The following is a 19,024-nucleotide window of genomic DNA, read 5'->3' on the forward strand; positions in this document are numbered from 1 at the left end:
TGTGTCATCAGCTTGTGGATTGTGAAGTGTTTCAGTGAGGTGGTCCAATGAAAAGACTAATTTACTTTGTTTCATATGGTTACCTGTTATGCAGGTTATTTATTACTAAAAAATAATACCTAATCCTTACACAAAGTTGTCTTCAAAGCATTTTACAAAAGAGGTCTGTGTGACCCTTCTCTATACTTATGGAATGTAATATCTTTAATGTTGCAGTTATCGAATGATATGCTGGGATTTCAACATCTGTGCTGATCTAGCGAGACTAATGAATAGTCACCTACTTTTTGAGGTCTTACTCCACAAATAAAGTTTAAGTACAGCTAAAAGTAAAGAGCCATTTAACCAACACTGAGAATTTGGAAGAAATTCTCTTGTACAGTTTGAAGATTAGATAACATTAATTGGTGTGTTTTGATGAGGAATGATGCAAAAGCTGCCTGTGAAGATCTACAAACTGACTCATACACTTTTCCTCCCAAGGTGAGACTGATGGTGCACTGATGCTGTAGTACCTGGTGCATACATGAGACTTATAGTCAAGGATGGATGACAGTTGCTGTATTTAGAAACGTCTTTTACAATTTCATTGCGATTAAATGTATCTTCATTTTACTGCAATTTATGCAAGTCAGAGTTGGATTCTGGGCCACTAAGAGCCTACTGAAGAAATCTAGAGAAATGGAATGAAATCTTGGGAATCCTGTTTTCACGAGTTCATGTGATGACAGTATTGAAATCAGTCAATCAAATTATATTTCTGATAAAGCACACACTTTGAAAGCCAAAATTATTAATATACTGTTGGGGATTAGATTTGTTCCTTTTTGTCTCAAAGAATTTTTCCCCATAAGTTACTAGGAAACAAAGTGCTGATACTCAGAGGGTACTTGACTAACACAAAAGACGTGGCCGGGAGGGAGATGATCACACGAAGTTTGGGGAGGGGAAAAGGACAGGGCTGGGGGGAGCTGGGTTTTCTTTTTTCCTGCTCTCGGTATCGGAGAGGAACGGTTGTGCTGCTTTTTACTACATGAGGAGTCCACTGTTAACGGAGGGTCCAGTCCTGGGAATTCTACCACTATCCATCATTTGCTGGAGTGCCCAGGAATTCAGAGCCCCCTTCACCTGCCCTGCTGGAGCTGGGCCAGCCCTGCCCAGCCGTCGCAGATTCTTCAGCACTGCTCACTTTGCTGGGACACCCCCTTTGCCTGCCGGAACATTCCCCCTTTGCCTGCTGGGGACCCTCGCCATTCCAGCCATCAGCCCGGCAGTTTCCACCGTTCCAGCTTGGTGCTCTCGGGGTCCCAAGAGATCAGACTGCTCCCGGCTTTGTGAGACAAAGCCCCTCAAGGTTCCTGGCTCTGTTTATTATTAATGCTGTAATTGTTATTGTTTGTTTGCCTTGTTGTACTTACTAGTAAAGAACTGTTATATTCCTTTCCCCATAGCTCTGACTGAAAAGCCTCTTTAATCTTCTAAATTATAATAACTTGGAGGGAAGGGATTGGAATTCCCCACTCCTAGAGAGACCCCACCTCTCCCTAGCAGATACCTGTCTTCCAAACCGAGACATATACCTTTTGCCTCCATGTCTGCAAGCCAAAACTGCAATCCCTGACAGTCAGTCTGGGAGCTAAATTCTGTAGATAATGGATCCATTCAGGTTAAGTCAAAAGATAAGCTCAGCATTAAGGGGGATGGTAGATATGGAAGGTTACAAACTTTCCTAAACTTTATCCAGATTAAGCTCCTTTCTAAACCATGTTTTTCTTCCTTCATTAGCTGCTGTAATGCATTAATTTGGTTTATATTTAATCGGATTTGTAATGTTCTTTTCTATCTGTTCTTGCCCAGCAGTGCCCATTCCCCACACTGAAATGTAACCTAACCTTGTTCCCCTCCCGCTTCTCCCTTATTGGGTGGTGTCTTGTCCCTGCCTCTGGGCCCTGCCCCCTGGGGAAAAAGCCCTGACAGGGGAGAGGTGACGTCTTTCTGGCATCGGCGAGTCATCGGGAAAGGTCTCCAGCAAGCAGAGCAGGACTTGAGAATAAAAGCTGTAATATCCAACCCGGTGCCAGAGAGCCAGACTCTTACTTTTGCCATCGGCGGCCATCTAGTCTCGTGGGGAATACAACAATTGGCTGAGAGATCTTTGCTGGCTTTGTCAGTTTGCAGTGCTGTGCATCTTGTTTCAAAAGATGGGCACTGTTACAAAATGAATGAACAAATCAAACTCAGTTTTGTCAACAAGGTATTTCCTAGTCTTCACTATGAGTAAATGACAACCTGTGAAACTGAAAGCTGGCAATAAAGTAGATTTTAGATATTTACTAGCTGTCTTACTGAAATTTTATCCTGTATTCTATACTGGACTTTGTGCACAGGCATCAAGCACTTGGAGTAGCAAATGATCAAGGTGTAACCATGTAGTGCTAGGATTTTTCTTTAGTGAAAGAGGTAGTAGAAAACTACTTTTGGGATTCTCACATGGAGTACGAGTAACCCTAACACTCTTCCAGACACGATTGATATGGAGGGTAGGGAAGATCATAGATTGACACTTCATTGGGGCAAACCTCTTAGCAATGGAAAGGCCTTCTAGATACAGAGACATCATTGTTGATAATGTTATGGAATCATCTGATCTGTGATCACACTGGTCCTGCCTGGGATCGCCTGGGAGGTAAATACTTTCCCTTTGCTATTAGCAAAGTGATAGCTGATAGTTTCAGGGCACTGAAAGCTATTTTCCCCTCAATGAACACTTTAAAAAAAAGATGATGAGCAGCTGGACAAATCATTCTTCAAAATATATTGTTCAGGATTGTGTAATCAAGGATCTCTAATAAGCACAATGTTGTGGACTGATATAAATTGTCAGTCTTCTTTACTTGCCAGTTTGCTGTGGCTGTATAATATTATCAGTCTACTGGAGAATGTTGATATATAGAGATAAAAATTTCCATGGTTTATCTCAATAAGATAAAATAATGTCAATCTTAAATACAGTTCCTCCTTTAATTTCAAACTGTATGGGTGCGCAGTTATGTTTGACTTATGTGGGCTGTAAAAATTGCAAATAATGCAATGGCTGAAGCAAGAAATCACAAACACATTACATTCTAGATGCAGTTGAGTGAGTACTGACTGACCATTTACAGGTCTCTGGCAATAAATTCTATATGGTTCTGGAGTCTCAACTACAGAAGTGTCTTAAAATATGTAAAACTGTCCCTTAGGAAGTACAAACATACAAGAATAATTTATTCTATATGTAGGAAGCAAAAAAATCATATATTTTATATATATATAAAAAATGTTAATAATTACAGAAAAACTGGCAAGGGTTAAAGGGATGGAAGTTGAAAAGAAACTCTCCCTTTCTTTTGTGAATAAATCAATAAGGGAGTATTTTGCAAGACCATCCAGTGAACTGATTGAGCTTTCCAACACTACTTGAGGTTACTGACCACAAAACAAAATACTTATGCATCTACTTTGTTACAATCTGTGAAATATCATGTTTGCATAGAACTTGTTTAATGATGAAGGTCTGGTAAAAGAATTTCCCTTCTTCCTGCATGAATATCCTATTAACATGAGTGCTTTTTCTCAACCAGCAGTCTTGGCCAGGACTCTCCAGTGACTGGCCAAGCTCGCACAAGTGAGATAAGACAAGTTCTGAATGGCAGATGTCAGGAGTGAAGGCAGCTGAGTGACGTGGGACTGCCGTGGAAGGGAGACGGCTGGCTGCCAAGACCTCCCAGCAGTGATGTGCTTGAGATATGTGTGAACCACAGAGTTTTGTGCTTCAGTTGCAGGGCTGTTCTGATCCATTTTGTGCTCACATATGAAGCGTGTCTCCAAGTACCCAAGATAAAACTGGAGCAGTGTGAGACCAACAAGCACATGTGCATCCGTAGCACTGAGCACCCTTAGATAACTTGAATGGACTCCAAAGTGAGAGGAACTCATGTCTGCTGTGATAAAAGAGCCAAATAATTATGGGCTAGACTGATAACTGGTGGGGTCTGAAACACACTGTGGCTGCCGTAACTTTAATGCTAACCTCTCCTATCCATAACTGCAGGAACCCATTGGCTCCCAGGAATGAATAAAGAGGAGTCAGAGTCTGTCAATGACAATCCCATTTTTGTCCCTTCAGAATCATACAGGCACTCAGACCCAGTGCTCAAGAGTTTTTCAGATGCTAGCTCCTAATTTACAAAGAGATAGGAAACTGCTGTGACAGTCAGATAAATAACAATGACACAATAATAGTAATAGGTCCTAAAATGTTCAGGCTTTAGCTCATCTCTGGGACTTGCAAACTACTAAGTGGCATACACACCCACACAAACTCCTGAGGGTGAGTAGGAAAACACGTTTCATGCTCACCTATCCTCTTTCTTTGCTATCCACTCTCCAGGATCACCACTCTGCCATCTCACTCATTGAGTATTCAAGGTTTTAACCTTTAATGTCTCCACATGTTGCTTTTTATTTAGTTAACAGTACCAATAGTAATGGCGTAAGTGTCTTTTTTTAATGAGTTGCCATGAGTGATTATGAAATAAAATATCTGTATGGGACTTCTCTGAATATTTGGTTTTGCTGCTATGAACAGAACAAAGGACAACGGTTTACATGTTTGTCTACCAGTTTTGGTGGAACAACAAGCTAATATGTCTTAGCCATATATCCAGGAAGCCTTATTCTTCCTTTGTTTTTATTATAATGCAGAATTAAGATGCCCTCATACCTGTGCAAAATGCAATAAGAGAATCCTTGTCTGATAGTGTTTGTCTCCTTCCAGAGACATTGCTCTGTCCATGTTGGGCAGCTGCTGCTCGTTAGCCCAGGGGTCCTTGTACAACTCACCCTGTACTGTACCAATAGATGGCTACCTGCTCCTTGAGCCTCACCATCCAACGGGTCTGAAAGCACTGCTTTTATCCTGGCAATAGTCAATTTGCTGTGCAACTGGCCTGTTATTACACTTCATCTGCTGGAATAAGCACACAGGCAGAGACATGCTGCAGCTCTTCTTTGTGATAAATGTAGGGTGAGAAGGTGAGCGGAGGGACAGAAATTGTTATTGTTTTTAGAGTGTTTGCAAAAATTATGAAAAAAAGAGCCATATGTTTGAATAAAATTGAAATATCTTTAATTGAAACCCACATGACAATGAAGATATTGCAACCCCACCACCTACATATTTTATACAAAGTGAGCCGACAGAACAATGAGCATACAAGTTGCTGTACATCTCCTTGCTTAATCACTCTTCCCTGCAGCTCTGAACAACAAATTAGACCTTTTAACATTCAAAACAATTCTTTCCTGACAAGTGCTGTCTGAAGGAGTTCCTGCAGGGAAGACTTCTTTTCCTATGGAAAGGTTCGGGATTGTTACTGGCTACTTGGATACAAAGCTGAGACTCCTTAGTGACTGTAAATCAGTCTCGTCTTGTTAATGTCAGTAAGGCTAAGCTAATTTATGCTTGCTGAAGTACTCGAACCTGCCAACAGGCACCTGGTTAAATAGGTATGTTTAACCTGTTGGAGTTGCTCAGAAACAATTAAAGCGGTTGCCACTCCACTGGATGTGGTAAGGTTATACAGTTCAAGTCCATCTGTCCCTTCACCATCAGCAGCATTAGGGTCCCCCTGCCAGTAAAACCTCTGGTGGAAATGTGAAGGCAGAGCACACTAGATATCAGCAATACACAATAGGAGCAATTGAAGAAGGAAGCTGAAGGCTTGCTGAGACCTTGTCCTCGCTGTGTCCTGTGCTGAATGATGTTATGATCCAAACCTCCCACCTCCGACTATCCTTGCAGTCCTTACTTTTGCCTTCTTGACCTGCCATGTTTCCTTGGTCTCCCCAGTACTTGAACAAACTTCCATTTTGTTTATCATTACCACAAAACAAACAAACAATGAAAACCGAAAAGAAACCCAAACATAACAAACAAAACCCCAAACAAACAAACAAAAAAAACCCCTAAATCCAAAAAAGCCCTAAACCACCTCACCTGAGGTTGCTATTACTGCTAGCTCTGCATACAAACCTCATGCTTTTCCTCTCCTTTGTATTGTCTACTTGGACTGTATACTCTGAGCACTGTTTTCAGCTAAGTGCTGTACAAATAATGGAGACTAAATTTTGGGTTGTCCTCAGGCATTACTATAATAAGAAAGGCATTTCAATTAAGGGCAGTATTGTAAAAATATGCCTATTCTTAATGACAGATTGTCTTTCCTAGGTCCTACCAACGTAAACAAAGCAAAGAGAGACCAGAATACTCATTATGAACAATGCTTTAGGGCAATCCTGCTATTTCACTGCTTACTGCAGTTTACCACCCACTTCTTTTCCATACAAAATGTACCTTTTTAACAAGTTAAATATTATCATGAAACTAAGAAAAAAAGTATTATTCTAATGTGGCAAGTTGTGTCCTTGCAGATCTGATGACAGAAATGATATAAGAAGTGTATCAAATAAGTTGAATAATAAAAATAATATATCACATGAAGTAATAGTTAAAGAACAGAATACTGCAAATTTGCAGTGTAACTTTGTGGTGGCAGGGGAGTTAATTTTTCTGTGTTTTTTTTGCTTTGTTTTGTTTGCTTGTTTTTTTTTTTTTTTTTCTTTTCATTCTTATTAGCATCTACTTTTCTGTCTTTATATGGGACACTTTCATACAGCACTAACAGATTTTTGTTAGGGTTTTACATGGGTTGTAAGATGTCAGAGATGATTTTGGTTGCTGTTTTCATGCCAGTGGTTGCTACTGTTCTCCTGACTTCAAATTTTTTTGTGGAAAGCTTTAACCTGGTCAACACCATTAAAGAAACATAAAAATCTGAAATGCTGGGGTACTCATTCACATGGAAAGAGAATGTAAGTGTGGATGATTTTTGCAACTCAAATCAACGCTCCGCTGCTATCTCTCTTTATTAGATGGAGATATGAGACATCTCACCTAACTGTGAACACCCACACTGTAGGTATCTCCTTTGACCAAATTATGCTACTCCTTTTATAGTCAATGGAAAGAACTGCCCTATCTTAGCTATTTCCTTTCAGATGGGAGAGATTACACCCTGTGAGCGCCTGTTTCTCCCTCTTAGCTCTAAAGGCTATTTAGATCTCAGACGGGGATATTTGCATCATAGATATTTGCATTTTGTCAACTCAGTCCTTTTTTTAGTGTCAGGTCTGTAAGGATTGAAGAAAATGGACGTTCTGAAAGGCCTCACTCAATATGTATAAATTGCTCCCTCTGTGCATGCCAGGCTTGGACCAGAGCCGAGTCACAGCTTCTGAGTTGGAGGCAAAACTAAAAATTTATGAGTAATAGGAAGGACAGTCAGAGCAGGGTCTGCAGCACAAGAAGGAACAGGGCAAGGTTGGAAAATTTAGAGAACTTGACTTAATGGTCTCACTATTTCACTGCTCACAGCTCTGACCCCATGCTCTGACACCTCCCTTGGCTGCAGCAGTCAACCTGGTCTCCAGTGCTCTGCCACAAGGAATCCATGCTCTGAACCCGTGGCCTGTCTGACACTTCTGCTGATTGCTGGTTCTGGTGTCTCTGACATGAGCTAGTTTTGACCTGAGAAGAAAAGAGGAACACCTGCTTCCAGACCAGGGATAAGTCTTCTTTCCTCATTCATTTGCCCAGCTGCAATTTTCATTTGCCACTTACTTAAAAGACTGTGATAAGTAGCAATTAGTAGAAGATAGTACAAGTGGGCATCTGCCTCCCTTAGGAATGAAAGGAACAAAATATTGTGAAGGAATTTGCTTCCCTTAGAAACTTAATTATATTTAAAGGCCTTCCTGTCATTTCAATAACTAATCTCAGGAGGAGGGATGTGGCTTCAGGGGTTATGGGACAGTTTAATTCCTACTGCAACTTGCTCCTTATGAAGAGTAAATCCTTCATGGTTCTCTCTTCCTCAATCTCTTTCATTCTCTCAAAGATGCCTGAATCTAATATAATAGTGAATATTAAGGTATATAATTTTTTTAGAGGTTGTGTTAAGCCTCACAGACCAATGCAGGAGAGGAATTATTACATTTTGTATATCTCTGACAAAACAAAACAAAAACAAAACAAAAACAAAAACTAAAACAAAAACCAAAACCCCATACTAAAAACACTATGGAATGTTTGTGCAAATTAAATTATGGGTCAAATTCACAGAAGCATCTCAGAGGGGACAGGAAAAGCCCAAATACTTGATTCAATAGTTAAAATATAGTTAATATATAGTTAAATAATTAAATAATACCTTCTAGTCTGTAAATCTTTACTTTTGCAATTATTTATTTTAAAGACTTTTTATCAAAGAAAAATGGGTTTCACAAACAAGAAACATAACATATTGCTTTCTGAACCAGTGTGAACCAATCTTTTTCATGAAACCTAAAATGCCATTATTCTAAAATTGTACTTAGAAAAACTGTAGGCCAGATGAGAGAAACACTTTTCCTCCAGGCTCCTTGGAGACCAGTGAAGCTGCTAGTAGCTTGCTTTAATGCAGAACTGGAAAAGCGCTCTGGCCTACCCACACAGTATAACTGTATTTATCTGAAAGTATTCCTATTATTTCCCTTGGATACAATTAATTATTTTCCACCTAAGGTGTTCTGTGGCAACACCATACATCACATTAGCCTTGTGCTTGACATCATTCTGATGCACTGTGATACACTGGGAGTTCTACCAGAGCTGTTTTAATTAAGCAAGGTGTCCTATTCACTTAGTGAATATTTGCTTTGGGTTGCCTGTACAAGGCCATAAATATGAGCCACCTTAATGCTCTCAACTAAATGTCAGATGGGGTATCCTACACTCTGCTGATTAATTATATAATACTTAGATCATTTTAGCTAATCTGTTGAATGCATTATCGCACAGTTAATGAAAGCTTTCAAAGCTGCAGTGCAGGACTTAAGGAATGAATCATCGAGTATAGCACAGTCTTCATTACTCATTGCAGAAATGCAACATTCATAGTTACTGTGTTCGAGCCGGGAGAGGTGCAAAATGGCAGGGTTACCCTGCCAAACTCTGCTTGTGCTTTCTTTTCTCTGCCTGTTTGAGGAGTCACACACAGCAGGGTGAATAGATACTCTGGCTGTTTTTTCAGAAGGGCAGGGACCTGCATTCCTGAGGCACTGATGGGAAAGGGTTGTTCCATTCTCTAGAGTGCTGCAGCACCCATGAACCAGGCTCTCTCTTGCATTGCTGCCCTGGGTAAAATTTTAAGGCAGTAAAGGAAAAGCAGCCCAAGCAGAAAGAAAATTCTGGGAAAAGCTAGAAACTTGTGCACACCTCTGGGGTTTGTTTTTTCTTTTCTTCTTCCCAACATAGAGGTACAATAATTAGCCAACACAGACTGAAAGTCAAGACATTATCATCATCATCATCATCATCATCATCTCCTATTGTCATGGCTTGAGTAGCTCATTCCATTTTCAGAGTGGGGTTGATTGTTTTTTCAGCCTATTAGCAGCAATTAAAGGTATCAGTTTATCAGCTGACTTCTAAAATGACCATGAGTTTTTTTCCACAGATTTGAGGGCTGGAGTTTATTCGGTTTCTCTGGGATGGTGGAGGAGAAAAGCTTGTGGTAGTTGTTTTTGGTGTGTTTTTTTTTTTTAGTTTGGTTGGGTTTCTTTTTTCCTTGTTTTTATTTTGGTGTTTTTTGTTTGTTTGTGGGTTTGGTTTTTGTTGTGGGTTTTTTTTTTTTTTTTTTTTTTTTTTTTTTTTTTTTTTTTTTTTAAGGAAAAGATCTGGGACCATGGAATGGAAGCTTCACTGAACAACAGCTCATTGATGTTTCGTGATCTGGCTCATTAGGTCTGGTCTGGAAGACTTAATCTTGTAACAAAGATAGTTTGTGAGGGCTTGGGTGATATGCAAATTAGAAATTATAAGGAAGAAATGCATATGGATTGAAAGGGCAAAAAGGAAATCAATTTAGTTATTATAATTCAGACGATCAGGCAACTCCTCACTCACAGATTGCATGTGGAAAGAAATTATGCGAATGGTGTGACATACTATCACAAAGAAATCAAAAATAGTAGAAACTCTCCTCTAGCATACATTCAGGAGGCTCCACAGCGACATTCATCCCCACACCTCTCATATCACTGTTCTGCACCATTATCAATGCTCAGTAGCACTGGGGGTCATCCTGCCCCGGTCTCCCTTTGTGGGAGGACTTGTGAATTCTCTCCCTGACTCACTGAAGGAAGCTGGAATTGCTAACAATCACCTATTCTTGTTGTTTAAAATTGCCTCTGCCTGAAGGAGATTAAGCAGTACGTGAGCTATCTCTCTGTCCTCTAACCCTCCAACGTGGGAGTGGAAACAAACATAAGAGGTGGGAGTGTCCTATCCACCCCAGACTCTGAGTTAATTTCCGTCGGGCTATGGGAGATATATAGCAAAATGCAGCATACATCTCCTCCCCCTGTTTCAAATAAATCCTGTATGTGGTCAGAACCTGAGTTTTTTATCTCATCTGAAACATTACACCTCCAGAAGAGCATCTTAGGAGAGCAATCTAGTACTGAGTCAGAGGGAAGAGAATGAGTCACTGCAGTACTTGGATTTTTCTTGGAAGTTTCTCACTAAAGCATTGCCCCAGTCTGACAGTGTTTAGTAGATGATACCAGAGAGACTGGAAGTTTAATGTTAAATTCAGAATAGATAAGGCTAGGATCCCAGAAAAAGTGTTTTTAAAAGAGAGGTTAATTTTTGGGGGGCAATTAAAAATACTAAATTGGGGGGTATATTCATCATACATTTACTGTAAAACCAGAGTAAACAACAGCAAAAAAAAAATTCAGAAAGGAAGACTAACCAGAAATCTTAGGCTGCCTAAATAAGACAGATACAGCATGTATCACATTGCAGACTACTCCTTCCTTTAGCATGGCACACAAAGTGAACTCATTATAATTAAATTGTATTTGGCTAGGAAAAGTGCCCATTTTTTTTTTTTCTTTTTTTTTTTTTTTTTTTCTTTTTTTCTTTTTTCCTTTTTTCCTTTTTTTTTCTTTTTTCTTTTTTCTTAAATCTTACTTTGCAGCTACCTGATTTTTGCGGTAAACCTGCTTGCAATCCTGTGGAGGATCCCCTCAACAACAACAAGACATCAATGGCACTGCCAGGTTGTCATTGTGGAGTGGTGCTCTAGTGATTATCAGTGAATTGACAATGATTAGTGACTCACTGTTGCTCATTCTTAATCCAGCCCACTCTACCACGGCTTGTACTGCCTTGTGGGAAGCAAATGTAAGCACACGCTGAGGAAGAAGGCTCAGTGTTATTTTGCTGACAGCCTTCTAGAAACCTCCTTTGCACTGGAACTGCTTGTCTGCTACCCATGGAATTTGCCATTCGGCTGAAGATTTTCTTCCAGCCCTAAAAGGACTTCAGAGAGTAGAAATTGTACATTAATGCCATGTGATAAAAAAGGTAAATTATTTAAGCCAGTGAAGCATGAGATGCAGATGTGTGTGTTGTAAGGATACTACATGTTGTGTATGAAAAATGTGCCGGCAAGAATCACTGATGTCAGTCTCCTGAGGAATCTCCCTGTGCTGAAGAGATCAGCTTCTGTGGACCATGGTGGTACCTATCTCAGCATCCTTAAGAAGGGATCCAAACTCAGAAAGGTTTATATAAGCTTCTTTTCTCCTGCTTCAGGCTTGAAGCCACATGACATGCAGACAATTGAAGATGACCAGAAGCTCTGTTTGCTCTACCTTACCCTCAGTATACTATTTCTAGTAGAACTCAGATGAGGCTGAAGAGTGGTGTGGCTGCTGCCTGGCTCATGTGCCTTGACTCATCCTGGTCATATATGTCAGAACAACGCGTAGGCCAAACATTCCCTCACGAGGTATCACAATTGAACCAAGAAAGGAGAGTAGAAGGGTGGATCAGAAACTGAGGGAGTTCAGCTTCGAAGGGCTTTTAACAACCTGAACTGGCAAAGCTGGAAATGAACCTGCCAGTGGAAGTATCTGATATTCACTGTGTCCATCTCAGTTCCTTTAAAATGCTATAAAAATCTGTCCCTTTCCTACTATTGCCTTTTGCCTCTGTTGTGCCAACATATTTCCTCCATGAAGGTGTCCAATAAAACCTGAGCTCCCTTTATGATTGAGCACTCAAGGTGCAAGCAAATACAGGCCCAACGTATTTTCAACAGGCAATTCTTTAAAAGATGGAGAGAAGAAATAGCTGCCTACACAAATGCCTGTCTTTTCAATCTAGCTCTCAAATTTAAAGCAATATTTCTCAAAAACCATACTGAATGCAAAACCGATCAACAACTATATGTTCAACAGCACCATTTCTGGAAAGAAAAAAAACATTTCTGATACTTGAATGAATTTATGAAACAAGGCAGAATTGTTTACAATCACTTTGAGAAACAAGGGGTAGGTCTGCTACAGGGTCTCTAGTCTTTGACTTTGCTCTTCATGCCAAACATATTTTGTCACATTTGCTCTTACTGCTTTGAGCTGTTTCCTGGCAAATCAAGCAAGTTCTTACTACAGCTATGCATCTCGAACAAACATGAATTTGTTTGTATGTACAGTTTTGACAGATGGAGTGAAAGCTGGCATTTCAAGGCACATTTCAAGAGTTTGCATCCACGGTTCTTGGCAATCTGGTACATCCTGAAAAAAAAATTGGTTCTGCCTCAATGGTATGGAAAACCTCAGCTATATTAAATGGGCAGCCACAGGTAAAGTGGCATACACACTGCTGCCTGTCAGATATTCTAGGCAGGTGTCCAGGCACAGAATCATGGAATGGTTTGAGTTGGAAGGGACCTTAAGGATCACCTAGTTCCAACTCCTCTGCCATGAGCAGGAATGCTGTCCATAAGCCCATATTTCTAAAAGCCCCATTGAACTTGGCTTGAACACTTCCAGGGATGGGGCATACACAATTTCTCTGTGCAACCTGTTCCAGCGTCTTATCACCCTCATAGTTGAGAATTTCCTCCTAATACCTGTTACCACGGTCCTAGACCGTGACCCCCGTCTCTGAGCCCGGAGCACACTGCTGTAACATCGCTGATGACTGGGCAAAGGGATGGGTTCTCGTTTGGATAACTGAACACAAATTCAGGAACACAAACAGGGAACAACAAAGGGGTACAGGGATGAGAGTAGCTTCCAATAGCTTCAGGGATGAGAACAGCCTTGAATAGACTCAAGGATGAGAACAGGACTGTGCCAAGGGCAGAGGGTTATATAGGAGAAAAAAGAGGCAGATCTGAAGGTCAAGAACCAATAGGGAAAAAGGGAAGAGGTGCAGGGGGGTGGCTAGGAACTGGGGGGAACCCACAGAGAACTGCAGTAAAAATTAGGCCAATGACGTTAAGGGAAGGAAGAACATTCTGGAAAATGTATATAAATAGTAGAACAGAAGCTAAACAGGTTGACATCAACTAACTAAATAATAATGTAACAGAACTTAAAAAGAGAACTATCACGTGGCCCATGGGAGGCAGGCTTTCTCACCACAATCTGTAGGGGTGTTTCTCCCCATTTGCATCAGTCCCTCCAGGGTGGAGGGATATAACTACCCTGGTGGCAGGCTCCTGGGCCTCCACAAATATCTAATCTAAACATGGCCCCTTTCAGTGTAAAGCCATTTTCTTTTGTTTTGTTACTGTGTGCTCTTGTCAAATGTCCTTCTCTAGCCTTCTTGTAGGTCCCCTTCAGGTGCTGTTATGCTGTAATGAGGTTATCTTGGATCCTTTTCCTCTCCAGACTGAACAACCCATTTCAGGTGTTGGAACCCCATCTCTCTCAACCTGTTTTCATAGGAGAGGTTCTACAGCCCTCTAATTATCTTCACAGCCCTACTCTGGACTTGCTCCAACAAGTTGACATCTTTCTTATGTTGGAGGCCCCAGAGCTGGATGCAGTATTTACAAAGCAGGGACTCACGGGAGCAAAGTAGAAGGGAAAAAACTCCCACTTCAACCTCCTGGTTGTAGCTCTTTTGCTACCAGGCCATGACACTGTTGGCTTTCTGGGCTGCCAGTGCACGTTGACAGGTCATGCTGAGCCTCTCATCGATGCACCAATGTCCATAAGTCCTTTTCTTCTGGACTGTCCTCAATCCATTGTCTGCCCAGCCTGCATTTGTGTTTGGGATTGCCTCAACCCACGGCTGCCAGAGCTTTCCTTTGACCTTGTTGCATTTCATAGGTATGCATCTACTAAACAGGTCAGCATGTCTGCTTCTGCTCAGTGATGCCAGTGGCTGGTCAGCAGCCACAGACTAGACTGACCAGCAGTGACACAGAGTGCTGGAGTGGGATGGAGACCTTGGCTTTGTGCTGCATAAATGGAACAGCACAGATCACGCTGCAAAATTTATGTGGTGTGTGAAGGTGTGTCTGCCTGAGGAGGTCATGGCTTACTGTCACTTCTTCTCCGTGGCCCTTCATTAACAGCCACAGTGGCTGAGAAACCTTAGGCTCCTACTTTAGACATAACTCCAGGCAGCAACAACAAGTTTCCAAGGACATGTGCTGTGCCTGTGTCCCTCACACTTGTTGGAGCAGGCTCTCCCCCTGCTGCAGTTGAAACCAAGGGACAAAACACCCATGGAAATGAATGGGAGCATGGGCAAGCCCACTTCCCATATGGTGCCTGTCAACCATGTGCTTAGGAAAAATCTGATATATTTTTGTTTGGATCATGTGTTTGGAATAATCATTGAGATTTGTTAAGTCCTGAGACTGTAAATCTTAAGTAATTCCCAAGTTTTTTATAAATATTCAGCTTTGTTCTTTTGTGAGAAGATGACATGCCAGCGTGAGAACTCATATGATTTTGGGTGCAACTTAGAGAAGCTATCTGATTTAAGGCACACTTAAAGTGCTCCACAGCAAACTCTGCTACTCCCATTAGAGCAGTATTTCTTTATACAGACCTGAAGTGGAAGTAGTTTTGATTTTTTGATGAATAATTGAGAAATATTGAGGCTAAATCTTATAATTTTTTATATTTCTATGGGTTTCATATATCTCTAGAATATATACCACCATGGCAGTTTAGTAATTATGAAGCTATAATGCTATAGATCACTTTTATTGTAAAATACATTATATTGTTTATAATGTTTATTTATTTGTAATGTTTGAAACAGAAAGAGGAAAACTCATACAAAATTTTAGCTGAGAGCATAACTGTTTAAAATATTTCTTACAATAAAGCTGCTGTAACATAAAATCATTGGAATGATGTTAGATCCTGGTATTTCTTCCCCACTGACTAATATCTTGTTAGGTGGATAATTTCAATTTAAATAGGTCCCTGAACTTCGGGGTGATAACCAAAATGTTAATATGACATTATAGTGGACAGGATTTCTCTGTTATGAAACACACTTACTGTTTTATGTCACCTTGACTTTGAGAAAATGTATCACATTATAACTGAAATTGTTCAGAGTACAGTGGAGCATAAAAGCAAAATTATTCTGAACGAGGCACAGGCACAAGTTGACTTTCATGCTTCCTAAGGACAGAGACTCAAGGAAAGTGTGTAACATCATCTTTGTTGGTTTGCTTTTACCTTCTGGAGCCGTCTGGAAGTCCCCCAGCACTCATGGGTTGCACTTGAGTAGACCAGATGCAATTAGTATATGGCTTAAAAAAGACGCAAAAAACAAAGGTACCTTCCCAAAACTTATTTATGTTATTGTAAATTGCTGACAGTGTCACCAAAACAGAGACCATTTTGTGGTTTTTTATCTTCACAATAACATTCAGGAAAATTTTTCCAATTTTACCGTTTCATAATTGTTATACTATATTTATCAATCCTATTTTACAAGTAGGTTTTGAGCAATAAATGACTGGTAGAGGAAAGGAACAGAACTGCACAGCAGCTATGATATTTATAGGAAGACAGAGTGAATTTCATATAATTTATTCTATTCAGGAGAAAAATTAATATCTAACTGAAACAGCTAAAGACCTATTTTGAGTGGACAAAAATCTTCATTTACTTCCACTGCACCCACAGTGACTTCCCACTCTGCTGCCTAAAGCTCATTCTTCACAGTTAATAATAAACATCCTTGACTAAATGATGACTGCAGTTCCTCTGCTAGAATCACAAGTGATCGCTTATGTTCCAGTCAGTGCTGTTCTTCTTTCAGAGCACTCTGCATTACCAGACCTTGTGCTTGATTACTGGCTTAAGTCACCACCAAACTCACTTAAAGTAAAGATGTAAACATTTTCCAAGTAGTTGTGGAACATCTAATAAACCCAAGTGTTATCATTGTTCTTCAGTTAGTCACTGCTTATTTACCATAAGTAAAAAAGGGACTTGGACCTCTAGAATAGAATTTCAGGGACGATCTCATCCAGAACATCTGAAAAATGTGGCACCTCAAGCCACTAACCAATTTAACATTTACTGTGTTTCATACTTAAAAAGGAAAACAATTCCCTCATCTGTATCTAAGGGTACTGGAGAGATTTTAATATCATTTACAATGTGTTTTGTTTTCATTTTCATCTTTGGTATTTGAAGATGCTAAGTTTAATGACACTGTATAAAAATTACAATATCTTCTAATTTGGTAATGCAAAAGGTGAATGGTGATTAACTTCTGAAAGTAGTTCATTAATCTACCACTAGTAAAGAATATTGGCTTGACTTCTTAATAAATAGGTGGTTAAGTCCCAGAGAATTAACCAAAATAGTTGTTAGAATCTGAGAAAATCTAGAGGTTATTTGAAAGACTTGTGCATAGTTTTTTCCAAAATGGATTGGAGAAATTCTTCATGTGTGGTATGTTAGTTCTCCAGAGGTATAAAATGCCTGTAAATCCTGACATACTATTTGAAGCATTTCTCAGACGTGTGGTTTCAAGGCATCCATTTTAAAAGCTGATGTTAATCAAGGTTTGGTTATGAGTGAGTGAAAAACATGCCTGATCTGCAACCCAGTATATCTCCTTAATCTAGATATCTTCTGTCCTGCATCCATGTCACTGAGACGGTTTCTCCTTCCCTGATCATTCTCTACTCTCTTGTATTATAAGAAATAGTTTACCATAGAGACAATAAGCTTTCCATGATAAATGTAGCAGGACAATGTGTAAATTCCAAATGTATTTATCTTCCTGGTGATGCCAGGCACACACCAGCCATGTAACATGATACAGTGTCATGCCATGCAGCAGAACGGGCATCGCTCGTGGCAGCCTTGGGTTGGTCATGTAAGGCCTTGAGCAGAGCCCTGAGAGGCTCTGCTACCTTCCTGTGTGAATCTTATGCTCCAGAAATACTGTAAGTTATGTTTCTCTCACAAGTAATTAATTAATGAAGGCAGAAATAATTCATATGGATGTAACAGAACTGGATGTAGGTACTGAGGTTAACAAGTTTATCCTATTTCTCACCATCCATTATCTGTACATCTCTGTTATTAATTGGATAAACTACTTAATCAAAAATTGGGTAAGTATAATTCAAAGCCTATGAGTCCTGCAATATCCCAGTTACATTTTTGGCAATGTGAAAGATGTATGGTAAGTCATCAATGTGATTACTGAAGCAAGAGTGTTGCAGGTAGCACCAAAAAATCCGTTCCCCAGGAGTAATTTTATCTTCAGGGCTCCCTATTATTAAGTGGGAAGACTGTCTAAAGAGCAGCAAAATAATTACGTTTTTCTAGTTCAATCTGGATGCTGATGTTATTCTTGTCAAAGTGAATGAGAAAAAAATACATTTTGTAGGCAGATTTCAGCATGGTTTCGGTTTCTGTTCAAGTGTTGGTAGAAGGTGCTTAGGATACCTCAGAAAAAAATCAGTGAACCAGGTTCAGAACCTGGAAGAAAAGAAATCTGTCTTACTTTCACTTAAAAAAATTAAAGAAAACAAAATCTTTCCTGCTATTAAAAACAAATTTCCCAAGAGCATCTGGACTTCCCGAATGTTTAGCATGTGGATGACTCACCAGCTTTATGCTAAGATATTATGCTGTTATTTCAAAACTGAAATACCAGCTTTGACATTTTTACATGTTGTACAGAGATCCATAGTCTTTCTCCTTATTATATATTATTTCATCTTTTAAAAATCTAGAAAAAAACTTGGATTAAGTGTGATGCTGATTTTGAATCTCTTATAAAATGATTTTTCTCTGACAAACTATTTGTCTGAGAAATTGTATTTTTAAAAGCCTTTATTTTTCTTGCTTAGCCAGACTCTTATTTTAGCTGAATTATACTTGTTGCAGAAACTGAAATTAAAGAAGTTTTCTATTCATCTCAGGACTTAGAATGAACCAAAGGCCACTGGGCTGATTAAGATGGTCTGTCTAGAACTCTGCTCATTGGGCCTTGCTAGAAGGCAATTCAGAACGCAGGTCTTCCATCACTGGCCAAGAAGTCTTAACTGTCCAGAAAAATAATTTTTAGAGAGGGTGGAGGGAAGGAAAGATTTAAAATATCTTTTTATGTATAGACATATATATACACACACACACATATCTACACATATATACAGGTACATATATATATTTTGCAATTTCTGAGGCCTTTCATCAATATGAGTAGTTTATAGCAGGCTTTGATTTCTGGTGCCTTGGTTTCCCATACAAAAAGCTAAGTAAAATGCCCTCCCTAAAGTATTTGCATTGGCAGGGCTTCATTTTCCTTCTGTGACTGTATTTAATTTTTGTGCATAAGGAATCATATGTGCTCAAGGAGTCTATACTAAAACCCTCAGTCTGATCATGCAAATTATGACTTGGAGTAAAATAAACTAAGAGTCTTCTTGAATGACTAGTACTAGGAAGATGAAAGTAACCTGAGTCAAGGAAGGGAAAGTGCATTGCTGAGACACATCTATTGCTTGTGATTTTTGTCACAGTGAAGCATGCAGTTTCACATAAAACATATTAAAAGCTTAGTCCTCAGAGGTTTCCA

This window comes from Hirundo rustica, chromosome 4 (genome assembly GCF_015227805.2).
Source record: "Hirundo rustica isolate bHirRus1 chromosome 4, bHirRus1.pri.v3, whole genome shotgun sequence".
NCBI lineage: Eukaryota > Metazoa > Chordata > Aves > Passeriformes > Hirundinidae > Hirundo > Hirundo rustica.